The 12,776-nt window shown below is 50.1% G+C and overlaps 1 pseudogene across 1 annotated transcript; it reads right to left on the bottom strand.

Annotated features, from left to right (window-relative positions):
* Positions 1 to 3,162: 3,162 nt before the first annotated feature.
* Positions 3,163 to 5,914, bottom strand: LOC113630395 (centrosomal protein of 85 kDa-like pseudogene; annotated as a pseudogene). The gene has a single exon (XR_003436952.1). The product of XR_003436952.1 is annotated as a centrosomal protein of 85 kDa-like pseudogene (transcript).
* Positions 5,915 to 12,776: the final 6,862 nt, after the last annotated feature.

Raw genomic sequence — 12,776 nt, 5'->3', positions numbered from 1 at the left:
TGAAAGGCTGAAGGGCTGCTTTGGCCCCAAACTTAAAAGCAAGCCTCCAAACGATCAAGCTGTTCCAAGTACTTTAACTTCAACCCAGAGCAAAAACATGTGAAGCTAACAGACATTAAAAGAAACACAAAGAAAAGAAATTCGGACTTCCCTGGTGGTCCAGCGGTTAAGAATCCACCTTCCAACGCAGGGGACGCGGGTTCGACCCCTTGTCAGGGAACTAAGATCCCACATGCCACAGGGCCACTAAGCCCATGTCACAACTAGAGAGCCTGCATGCCACAACTAGGTAGCCCACATGCCACAACTAGAGAGAAGCCTGACTGCCACAACTAAGACCCAACACAGCCAAAAATTAATTAATTAATTAAAATATTTTTAAAAAGAGAGAAAAGAAATCCAGCATACAACAACATGAAAATCTAAATATCTGTCATCGGATCAAAAATTACAAGGCAGGCAATGAAGCAGGAAAATACAACCCATATTAAGGATGGAAGAAAATCTATCACTAGAAGCAAGAAGATACAGTTAGTAGACAAGGACATTAAAACAGCTGTTATAGATAGATGTAAATCGATTCCCTCAAGAAGGCAAAAGAAGACATGAGCATGATAAAAAAAAGGGTGGGAGGAAACCCACCCAAATTAAACTTCTAAAGATGAAAGTATACAATGTTTTATATTTTTAAAAAAATACCCTGTGTGGAATTAATAACAGATTAGATGCTACAGGGGAAAAAAGAAAAAAAAAAAGTTACTGAACTTGAAGACAGCAATAGAAACTATCCAAAACAAAGAAACACACACAAAAAAAGAGTGAAAAAAATAAACAGAAGGGGAAGGGAGCCAGACAGGGCACAGCCTACACCCTCAAAGAGGACAGCCTCTGTGGGGAGGACCTTGGCCCACGTGAGTGAGGGGACTGGCTGACCATCAGCCACCTTGGAGCCCCCTTGAGCACATCTGGAGCTGCAGGGACCCAGGGCCTCCTTGATTACCAGCTCTTTCTCTTTTTTTCTTTTTTTTTTAAAATAAATTTATTTTATTTTTATTTTTGGCTGTGTTGGGTCTTTGTTGCTGCGCACGGGCTTTCTCTAGTTGCAGCGAGCGGGGGCTACTCTTAGTTGTGGTGCACTGACTTCTTATTCAGTGACTACTCTTGTTGCAGGGCACTGGCTCTAGACATGCAGGCTTCAGTAGTTGTGGCACATGGGCTCAGTAGTTGTGGCTCACGGGCTCTAGAGCGCAGGCTCAGTAGTTGTGGCGCATGGGCTTAGTTGCTCGGAGGCATGTGGGATCTTCCCAGACCAGGGCTCGAACCCGTGTCCCCTGCATTGGCAGGCGGATTCTTAACCACTGCACCACCAGGGAAGTTCTGGTTACCAGCTCTTTGATGAGACTTTATCTGGAGCCCTGGGAGATGTATGAGGTTTTTATTTACACCCCTCAAATCTGCCAGTGGTGCTTTGGGAAAGGAGGAAGCCCAGCAGGCAGGAGCCCCCTGGACCAGACACCCTGTGTTCCCAGTTAGCAGACTAACCCGAGCACAGTGCTGATGGCACACACCAACACACGTAGGACCCGGGTTCTCACCTCTCAGCTTGGCAAGAAGCTTCAAGAGTGATTCTATCCACGTTGGGAAAAGCATAAAGAAACACCCACAGCTGGGCAGGGGCCGGGGGGAGCGTCTTTTGGGGAGGCCATCAGACTACATCTATCAAAATGTCAAGTGACCCAAGAATTTTAATCCTTCCAGGAATTTACCCCAGAGACTTGTAAAAAGGCTCCTACCCACCGTTGTTCCATTCAGCCATGTTTGTGCCAGTCATGACAGATGAGAAAGGATGTGAACGTCCGTGAGCAGGGGACGAGGTAGATAAGACAGGATGTCACAGGGCTGAGCGTGAGAAGACAGAGTGAGGTCTGTCTGGGCAGATAAGGAAAACCGGCATGTGTTAGGTGACAAGTGAACGGACGGAGCAGTGGACGCATACGATGCTGCGTGTGTCAAAAAGTAAAATAAAACCCTCGTGCACCATTGCTGGGAATGTAAAATGGTGCAGCTGCTATGGAAAACATTATGGCAGTTCCTCAAAACATTAAAATTAGAATGGCCACATGAACCAGCAACTCCACTTCTGGGTCTGTGCCCAAAAGAATTGAAAGCAGGGCTTCCCTGGTGGCGCAGTGGTTAGGAGTCCTCCTGCCAATGCAGGGGGCACGGGTTTGATCCCTGGTCTGGGAGGATCCCACATGCCGCGGAGCAACTAAGCCCGTGGGCCACAACTACTAGAGCCCACGCAACTAGAGCCCATGCTCCGCAACAAGAGAAGCCACCGCAATGAGAAGCCTGCGTACCACGACGAGGAGTAGCCCCCACTCTCTGCAACTAGAGAAAGACTGCAAGCAGCAACGAAGACCCAATGCAGCCAAAAATAAATAAATAAATAATTTGAAAATTAAAAAAAAAAAGAAAGCAGGGGGACTTCCCTGGTAGTCCAGTGGTTAAGAATCCACACTTCCTCTGCAGGGGGCATGGGTTCGATCCCTGGTCGGGGAACTAAGATCTCACATGCCATGCCGTGCAGCCAAAGAGAAAAAAAAAGAATTGAAAGCAGGGTCTTGTACACCTATGTTCATAGCAGCATTATTCACAATAGCCAATAGATGGAAGCAACCCAAATGTCCACTGACAGATGGGGCGTACCAGTACAATGGAATAGTATTCAGCCTTAAAAAGGAAGGAGATGCTGGCACCTGCTACAGCATGGATGAACTTTGAGGCCATTATGCTGAGTGGAATAAGCCACTCACAAAAGGGCAAATACTGTATGATTCCACTTGGATGAGGTCCCTACAATATCACATTCATAGAGGCAGACAGTGTAAGGGTGGGTGCCGGGGGCTGGGGGAGGGGACAGTGTCAGTTTTACAGGATGAAGAGTTCTGGAGATTACGGTGGCGATTAGGTGATGGCACAACAATGTGGATATTCCTAACATCGCTGAACCATTAGAAATGGTTAAGATGGCAGCTTTTTTTTTTTTCTTCATATTTTTCAAATGGTAATTTAATTTTTTTCCTGATTAGATAAGCCCCTTCGATACTTCCTCACATCCCAATTCCTCCCCAACAGAACAAATCCACAGAAAAAAATACTTATGTGCAAGTCGTATGTCACTTGCAAGTTTCTATCATGGCTCCTAAAAGAAATGTGAAGAACCCAGCACAGCAGCATGTAACAATGGGTCGTTATTGCTGTGGGACCAACACTGGTCACTGGGTTACACAGTTGTCTCCCATGTCCTGAGCATAGCGGTCTGATATCGTGGTCCGTAATTCATCTATGTCCCTCCGTAACTGGCATACATCTGACAGTTTTTTAGTGAGTGTTTCTGGGCTGTGGTCATTCTCAGTCTCTTCAGCTGAACAGTTCATTGATCGGATTCCCAGTAATAATGAAAGATTAGGCTCTTTGCCCTGAGCACGCTGATTAAGAATACTACACAATGCCTTCAAGTCCAACAAACAATAGGACATTTCCTTGAACAGCTGATCAATCACACTCAAATCAAATAGTGGCCTTTTGGAAAGAATGGTCTGCTGCCTGGATTGGTCTGCTTCCTGGCCCTGATCCAATAAAGAGCAGGTCTCTTCTGTTTGTCTTTGGTTATCAAGCAATGTTCTTAATCTCTGAAGGTTTCTGTCTTTCTTTTCCAGCTCTTCCATCATCTTTTGAGTAGTCAATTTTTCTTTAGAAAGCTTCCCTTGCATAGACTGAATTTCTAAAATCATTCTGTCAATCTCATCTTGTTGGCGGTCTATTATCTTACTAGCATTCTCATTTTGTTTTCTCAGGTTATCATTTTCATTCTGAAGCTGTTTTGCATCTAACATGGGAAGGCGAATTCCATCTTCAAGGCATCTTTCTACTTTTTGCTGCAAACTCTGAACTGTAGTTACCAACTCCTTTTCTTTCTTTTTCTGGCATATTAGCTGTGCCTCATTTTCTTGACACTGTTTTTTGAACTCTTCAAGCCTTTTTTCCATTTCCATCAAAGTCTCTTGCAAATTCTTGTTTTTTTCTTCTAGAACTTGCAGCTGTAGACTCTGACTGTACATCATCAAGAGTTGGAAGATCAGCCAGATACTTTTCTAAGGTCTCAATTCTTCTCTGCTTTTCTTTATTCTGTTCAGATTCCTTCTGGCACTTCTTTTTCAGGCTACTGATGTATCTATCTCTGGTTTTAAGCTTTTCCTCCAGTTTCTTCTTCTCTTCACTAAATTGGCTTATCCTTTGCTTTAGAAACTGATTGAGCTGTAAAACCTCTTTCTCAGTAGATGCAAGCTTTTGCTCAAGCTCCTCTTGCTGGGAATGGGATGTTGACTGGTCTGAAAATGGAGTCTGGAGGGAAGTATTCTCATATTGTGGCTGCAAACTAGCCACATAAGAATCCTCACAATTTACGTAATGTCCTAACATGGCATGTTGTGCTCGTAATTCATTATCCCTTATTCTTTCATGCAGGTGGGTAATTTGTTGCTTCTGCCGATCAATTACAATTTCTTTCTGCCTTAGTAGTCCTTCTTTTATTTTCAGCACTGATTCCCACTTATTGAAATCTTGATAGCCAGGAGGTGAATAACTTTGACGAGATGATCCAGTCAAAACCTGCACTGGTGTTTCAGTTTCATGTCGAAACCCTTCAATCTGCTGCTGCTGCCAAGGAGCTATACTGTGAGAGTCCTCTGTAGTTCTACCTTCCAAAGGGTTTGTCCGCAATTGCTCAGTAAGCCACATCTGCGTCCTCACAGAAGGCTGAATGGGAACTCCACCTACTGCTTGTTGACCAAGCATTAAATATTTCGGCGGTTCAAAAGCCTCTGAGCTTGTCATAACGGGCTTGCTTTCAGGTAAGGCACTATATGTCATGTCTAAGGCCTGTCTCCTAGGAATGGAGGAAGAAGCTCTAAAGTCCTCTTTGCTGCAGCTCTCAAATTTATATTTGTTGTCCAGAGTTGATGGTCGTTTTTTATTTATTTCCTTGTCCTCTAGCTTAAGCATCTCCATACTGTCATGTAAACAGCTAGGTCCAATTGTCCTTAGTTGTGATGTTAAAGCCTTGTCTCTCCCTGTCTTTTCTAAACCTCTCCTTGACTCTTCTGGGTGCACAATGCCACCCTGGCTGCAGTTACCTGGGACAGTGAGTTTGGATAAAGATGACCATTTCCGGAGAGGCCGGAAGTCCTTCATGTCTAGTGAAGAGTCCTGCTCTCCCCTACTGTGGTTTCCCAATGTTTGCATAAGGCTTATACTCCATTTTGAGCCATCTGATGTCAATGATTCCCTATGTTTGGAAACTGAAGTGCTGGAGTTAGATGGCATGACATGGGCAGTAGGAAGAGTAACCAACGATCGACTAGGCTTAAAAGATAATGTGCCACTTGAAGTTGAATGATCTTCCACACTGTCAGAACAGGAAGTTCCAATGCCAGTGTCACCACTGTCAGAAGCTATACTATGTCTCCTGATATGGTTATTTCGCTGGTTAGATGGAACAGTTGTGGCCTGCCACAATGATTCATTACCAGGTAACCATGCTGATGAAGAATAATCTGGGCCCGCCGGGAAGCTGCGGGCTCCGCCGGGGCTGTCCCGGCCGCCGGCCTCCGGGGCCAGGAAGCGCCCCCACATCGCGGGCGGGAGCGCCGAGTGGGCCGGGGGCGCCCGACTCCCCACGTCCGTCCTCCCTGCCTTCGCCTCCGGCGGCGGAAACTTGTCCGAAGCCTGGGCCGCTGCGGCACCGGCGGGGGGACCAGCGGGCGGGCTGGTTAACGGCCGATCAGCGACGGGCGGGGAGCGCAGGGGCCGGATTCGCCGCGGCGGCGGCTGCCATGGTCGAGCCGGCTCGGTTAAGATGGCAGCTTTTGTGCTAGTGTATTTTACCACAATTAAAAGGTATTTAATTAGTTAATTGGAATAAAATAAATGCAACAGGGGTCATAATAATAAGTGCATGACAACATAGGCCATAGCAGCCATGTCGGTGCCCCTCACGTATCCCCTCGGCTCCCCCTCTGCAGCAGAGGTGCTGCCTTCGAACCCCCGCGCCACCCTCTGCCCCCCGCCCAGCAGTCCCCCAGCTGCAGGCACGCATCCGTCCTGTCCACACAGGGGAAGTCCAGAGTACAGCTTGGCGCTCTGGAAAGCAGCCCACCATGATGGAGAGGTTTGGTGGTGACAGGCCTGCGTCCCTGCTCCTCAGGGAAGGCTCTGCAGTGTGTTGTCCTGATCTCCTGAACCACCCACAGGGGTTCAGGGCCCGGTGCCCACGGTGCTGCCCTGCCATTGCCTTCCTTCTCGCCTCCTCTCCCTGTCCCCGGGTCACCTCCAAAGTAGTCACTTGGCCTGAATGCTTCTATCCATCTGTTTCTGGGAGAACTGATGACTCTGAGTGCCTGTGTGCCGGTACATACTTGTCATGTTTGTTGATTTTTTTTTTTTTTTTTTTTGTCCATGCTGTGCGGCATGTGGGATCTTCCCCAACCAGGGATCAAACCCGCGTCCCCTGCAGTGGAAGCGCGGAGTCTTAACCACTGGATCTCCAGGGAAGTCCTGTTATGTTTGTTGATTTTTTTATTGAAGCATAATTGACTTACAATGTTGTGTTGGTTTCAGGTGTACAACATAGTGTACATTAGATTATACATATACATAGTATACATTACTCTAATGTACTATATACGTTACAAAATGATCACCACAAGTCTGGTTACCATCTGTCACCATACAAAGTTATTACAATATTATTGACTATATTCCCTATGCTGTACATTTCATTCTGGTGATACTTATTTTGTAACTGGAAGCTTGTACCTCTAAATCCCCTTCACCTATTTCACTCATCCCCCCAATCCCTCCCTTCTGGCAACCACCTGTTCGTTCCCTGTGTCTGGGTCTGTTTGTTTTGTTATGTTTGCTCATTTGTTTTGTTTTTTAGATTCCACATATAAGTGAAATCGTATGGTATTCGTCTTTGACTTATTTCACTTAGCATAATACCTCTAGGCCCAGCCTCATTGTCGCAAATGGCAAGACTTCATTCTTTTTTATGGCTGAGCAGTATTCCATTGTGTGTGTGTGTGTATGTATGTGTGTGTGTGTGTGTGTGTGCGTGTGTGTGTATCACATCTTCTTTATCCATTTTTATCCATTCATCTATTGATGGGCACTTAGGTTGTCTTTATATCTTTTTTTTTTTTTTTTTTTTTGTGGTACGCAGGCCTCTCACTGTTGTGGCCTCTCCCGTTGTGGAGCACAGGCTCCGGACGCGCAGGTTCAGTGGCCATGGCTCACGGGCCCAGCCGGTCCGCGGCATGTGGGATCTTCCCAGACTGGGGCACGAACCCGTGTCCCCTGCATCGGCAGGTGGACTCTCGACCACTGCGCCACCAGGGAAGCCCTGTCTTTGTATCTTGACTATTATAAATAATGCTGCTATGAACATTGAGGTAGATGTATTTTTTCGAATTAGTAGGTTTTTTAAAAATAAATTTATTTATTTATTTTTGGTTGCGCTGGGTCTTTGTTGCTGCACGCAGGCTTTCTCTAGTTGTGGCGAGCGGGGGCTACTCTTCGGTGTGGTGTGCTGGCCTCTCATTGCAGTGTCCTCTCTTGGTGCGGAGCACAGGCTCTAGGCATGCGGGCTTCAGTAGTTGTGGCACGTGGGCTCAGTAGCTGTGGCTCACGGGCCCAGTTGTTCCACGGCATGTGGGAATCTTCCCGGACCAGGGCTCGAACCCGTGACCCCTGCACTGGCAGGCGGATTCCCAACCACTGCGCCATCAGGGAAACCCCTTGATTTAGTGATCTTCGGGTAAATACCCAGGAGTGGGATTGCTGGATCATATGGTAGTTCTATTTTTAGTTTTTTGAGGACCCTCCATACTGTTTTCCATAGTGGCTGCACCAATTTACATTCTCACCAACAGTGCATGAGGCTTCTCTTTTCCCCAAAATTCCTCTCCAACACTTGTTATTTTTTGTCATTTGGAGAATAGCCATTCTGACAGGTGTGAGGTGGTATCTCATTTTGACTTTGATTTGCATTTCCACCTGTTAGGTTTTTATATAAAAATTCCAGTTGCACCACGAACTGGGTGTGTGACCTTGAGCAAGTTACTTGACCTCTCTGTGCCTCAATTTCTGCACCAGTAAGTGGAACAACAACAGTACCTACCATGCGGGGCTGTTATAAGGTTTGTATTAATTTCCTGGGGCCACCGTTACGAAGTACCACAGGCTGGGCGGTTTAAAGAAAAACATATATTAGCTCACAGTTCTGGAAGCCAGAAGTCTGAGATCAAGGTATCAGCAGAGTTGATGTCTCCTGGGCCTCTCTCCTTGGCTTGCAGACAGCTGTTTTCTCCCCCTGTCCTCACATGGTCATCCCTCTGTGCCTGTCTGTGTTCTAATCCCCTCCTCTTTTTTTTTTTGGCTGCGTTGGGTCTTCGTTGCTGCACGCAGACTTTTCTCTCGTTGCGGCCAGTGGGTGCTACTCTTCCTTGCGGTGCGCAGTCTTCTCATTGCGGTGGCTTCTCTTGTTGTGGAGCATGGGCACAGGCTCAGTAGTTGTGGCACACTGGCTCTAGAGTTCAGGCTCAGTTGTTGCGGCGCACAGGCTTAGATGCTCCGCGGCATGTAGGATCTTCCCAGACCAGGGCTCGAACCGGTGTCCCCTGCATCGGCAGGCGGATTCTTAACCCCTGCGCCACCAGGGAAGTCCCTAATCCCCTCCTCTTATAAGGATACCAGTCATATTGGAGTAGGGCCCACCCCAATGACCTCATTTAATTTTAATCACCTCTTTAAATACCCGACCTCCACAAACAGTCACAGTCTGAGGTACTGGGAGTTAGGACCTCATCATATGAATTTGGTAGGGACACAATTCAGCCCATCATAAGGACTAAGTGAGGTAATGAAGGGCTTTGTACCTGGCACATAGTAAGGGCTATATTCCTTAAATAAAAAATAAGATTTTCTGGGGGCTGCCCTGGTGGCACAGTGGTTGAGAGTCCACCTGCCGATGCAGGGGACACAGGTTCGTGCCCCGGTCCGGGAAGATCCCACGTGCCGCAGAGCAGCTGGGCCCGTGAGCCATGGCCGCTGAGCCTACGCGTCCGGAGCCTGTGCTCCGCAGCGGGAGAGGCCACAACAGTGAGAGGCCCGCGTACCGCAAAAAAAAAAAAAAAAAAATTTCTGGAAGAGTATAAGTAACTTCAGTGTTACCTCTGGGGGGAGGACTGGAGCTGGGGCACCCTTTGACTTTATACTCTAGGTATTTATTCTCTTAATTCTTTTTTTTTAAATATTTATTTATTTATTTGGCTGCGCCGGGTCTTAGTTGCCGCACACGGGATCTTTAGTTGTGGCATGTAGGATCTAGTTCCCTGACCAGGGATCCAACCCAGCCCCTGCATTGGGAGTAAGGAGTCTTAACTGCTGGATCACCAGGGAAGTCCCTATTCTCTTAATTCTTTTTTTTAAAAAAATTTATTTATTTATTTATTTGTTTTTTGCGGTACGTGGGCCTCTCACTGTTGTGGCCTCTCCCGTTGCAGAGCACAGGCTCCGGACGCGCAGGCTCAGCGGCCATAGCTCACGGGCCAAGCAGCTCTGCGGCACGTGGGATCTTCTCGGACCGAGGCATGAGCCCATGTCCCCTGCATCGGCAGGCGGACTCTCAACCACTACGCCACCAGGGAAGCCCTTATTTATTTCTTTTTGACTGCATTGGGTTTTCTTTGCTGTGCGCGGGCTTTCTCTAGTTGCGGTGAGCATGGACTACTCTTCGTTGCAGTGCGCGGGCTTCCCATTGTGGTGGCTTCTCTTGTTGCAGAGCACAGGCTCTAGGCGCGAGGGCTTCAGTAGTTGTGGCTCGTGGGCTCTAGAGTGCAGTCTCAGTAGTTGTGGCACACTGGCTTAGTTGCTCTGCGGCATGTGGGATCTTCCCGGACTAGGGCTTGAACCCGTGTCCCCTGCATTGGCAGGCAGATTCTTAAGCACTGTGCCACCAGGGAAGTCCCTCTCTTAATTCTTAAAGTAACAATAATGATAGTAATAGTAAACCTTTCAGAGCAGCTTGCCCAGTTCCAGGTTCCTGGAAGGTGGGTTTCCCTTCCCCTTCTGGGGGTCAGGCCTGGACTGGGGGGAGGGGGCAGGGAGAGGAGAGCAATTTCTCTTCCCCCCATCTCCTCACGGAGAATCAGCCTCCTCCTGGTTAAGTTCAGGGGCCCCACTAAAGGGCTGGGGCTTCAGGCCAAATGCTCAGCTCCAGCCTACCCTTCCCAGGCCTGAGCCCCTTCTCCAGGCCTCCTTCTGCCTGGGGAGACCCCATCTGTTCCCTTCTCCTATCGCTGCCCCGGAGGTCTCAGAGCCCCTCCCCCATCTGACAGTCTTGAGGCCCAGGGAACCAGCTGTCCGTCGCTCAAATGAGGGAAACTGAGGCCAGAGCATCCCCAGGAAGTCCAGAGTGGCGGGGGTCCCTTTGTAGCCTCACCTACCTTACACTTCAGTGTGAGCTATGAGCCCCAAGGTCACTGGAGGTCACCTCTCATACTTTGCAATTCTGGCAGAGGCCCTGGAGGAAGCAGGGCCCAGCCAGGTCTGGGATATCCTCCACTGAGTTCTCCCCAGAAATGAACAGGGGAGGAGCCTGAGCTGGGGAGGGCAGGGGGCTTGAAGTGTCCTGTGGAGATGCACCTAGGAAGTTCAGAGGCTTCCCCCCACCAGGGGGGACCACCTGTGTCCTGCTGGGGCTGGAGCCCTCAGCAGGGCTTGGGGTCCCACCCCAAGACGGACCTAAAGGACCAACCTGTGGAGATGCCAGTTTACTCTGGCCAGGTTACATCCTGGGGACCGCAGCTGCCCCCATCTGCCCGGCCTCCGGCAGTCCTGCCCCTAACAGGGAAAAGAGCCACGGAAGGGAAGAAGGGCTGCCTCTCCTTCCTTTTTTCTTCCTTACAAGTTTAATTGAATGTTTTTCCTTCTGACATGATCTTTTAGGCTCACAATTAACCCCAACGAGTAGCTTGGAGCACTGGCTGCAGCTGCCCAGACTCACTGGGCATTTCTCTAGGCCTTGATGTCCCCATCTGAGCAGTGGGAGCCTGGACTCTTGCTGGCCCTCCATGGCAGGCTTGGGGGGAACCCAGCCTCAGAACTGTGGGGCCCACTGGCCCCTGACCCAGCTGGAGGTGAGAGGAGCTGCAGTCAGGGTCTGGGAAAACTGAGGGGAACGGAGTCCCCAGGCACAGTGGTTGGAAGCCTGTGGGCTGAGTCAATGCAGGCTGGTGAGCAAACCGTAAGCTCTTTGTTCCTGTGGGCTTGTCCGTGTGCCTGTGCCTGCGTCCACGTATGTCTCTATGTGCATGCGTGTTGTGTGTGCACTGGGCTCCTGTACATGCCTGTGTTCCTGTGTGCACTCACCCATGCATGTACACAAGCCCGTGTGCGTGTGTGCAGGATCACACAGTGACCCTTGTGAACTGGGAATCGCTGAGGAAGAACCGCATCCTTTGCTCTGGAATCTGCGCCCTGGGGGCCCCAAAGCCAATTCTGACGGGGGGGGGCACCTTTCGACCAGGACACGGGGAGTCCCGGTGCGTGCGCAGGAGTGAATCTGGTGGTCCCCACGGTGCTCCATTTGCGCCCCCGGGAGTGTCTGCCGCCTTCCGGTAACGCCTGTCGCCTCCACGTGGGCCTAGAGACAATGGCCTCACTCAAATCCACTCTTCATCCGGGACCCAACCAGGCCCCGCCCCAAGGTTCCTCCCACCTGACCTTTGCTCGTGCGGTTCCCTTGCCCTGGTTGCCTTTCCTGTCCCTAGTATTGGGTTAGGCCCCCCTCCTCCCTAGGTGTGATCACCTCCCCCACCAGCCTTTGCGCCTCATTCGCGGGGTGTGTGTGGGGCGGGGGAATAAGCCCCTGTAACGCGCAGCCACTTGCTCTGCGCCCATTTTTGCAGAACGCGTGGAATTCAGAATCAGTGCCTGGGCCTGGCTGGGAGGATGCGGGGAGGGGTGCCTGCATCATTCCAGGACAGGTCATTCCTGCTCCTGGGCAGGCACCCACCCCGGGCACCGCAGGGAACCACCTCGCTCAACCTCGCTCAACTGCCCAACTGGGGACCCCTCCCTGAGCCCCTTCCAGTGCATCCCCATCCCTGCAGTCTGGAGGAGCTTGGCTCCGGAGGACTCATCTGTTCCCTTCCACGTCACTGAGACTTTTCTGGCTTCCAGCCTGGCTTTAACAGTGGTGGAGGGTTGGCCGCCTGGACCCCGCTGAGAGCCCGACGTCCCTTTGTAGCCGCCATCTGTGCTTGTCAATCTCGAGACTCCCGCCCCCAGGGACCACCAATCACAGCGCAGGCATCCCAGTTTCGTCATCAGCAGCCAATCAGCGCTTCTGCTGACAGCTCAGGCCCCTCTGGTCCCGCTGCCCCCGCAAGACGGCCACACGCCCACGTCCATCTTCAATCACCGCCTACTTACTGGACACCCATGGGACACCCCGTTCCACCCTCAAAGCTCTGCCTCGCTACTCTGAACCTCAGTCTCCTCCTCTGTAAGATGGGAACAGGTATGCTCTGGGTAACATAATACTGCATAGAAGGGCCCAACCCAGCGTCTGCCTCTCTGGAGTCCCTGCAGGGCTGACCACCTGGAGGTCTGCCAGGGACCGCGACCACAGGGTGGGCTCAGGACCCAGG

This window comes from Aethalodelphis obliquidens, unplaced genomic scaffold (assembly GCF_003676395.1).
Source record: "Aethalodelphis obliquidens isolate GAN/ISIS:26980383/991018 unplaced genomic scaffold, ASM367639v1 scaffold30, whole genome shotgun sequence".
Lineage (NCBI taxonomy): Eukaryota > Metazoa > Chordata > Mammalia > Artiodactyla > Delphinidae > Aethalodelphis > Aethalodelphis obliquidens.
Note: the sequence above shows the minus strand (reverse complement) of the source record. Positions and strands in the feature narration are given on the sequence as shown.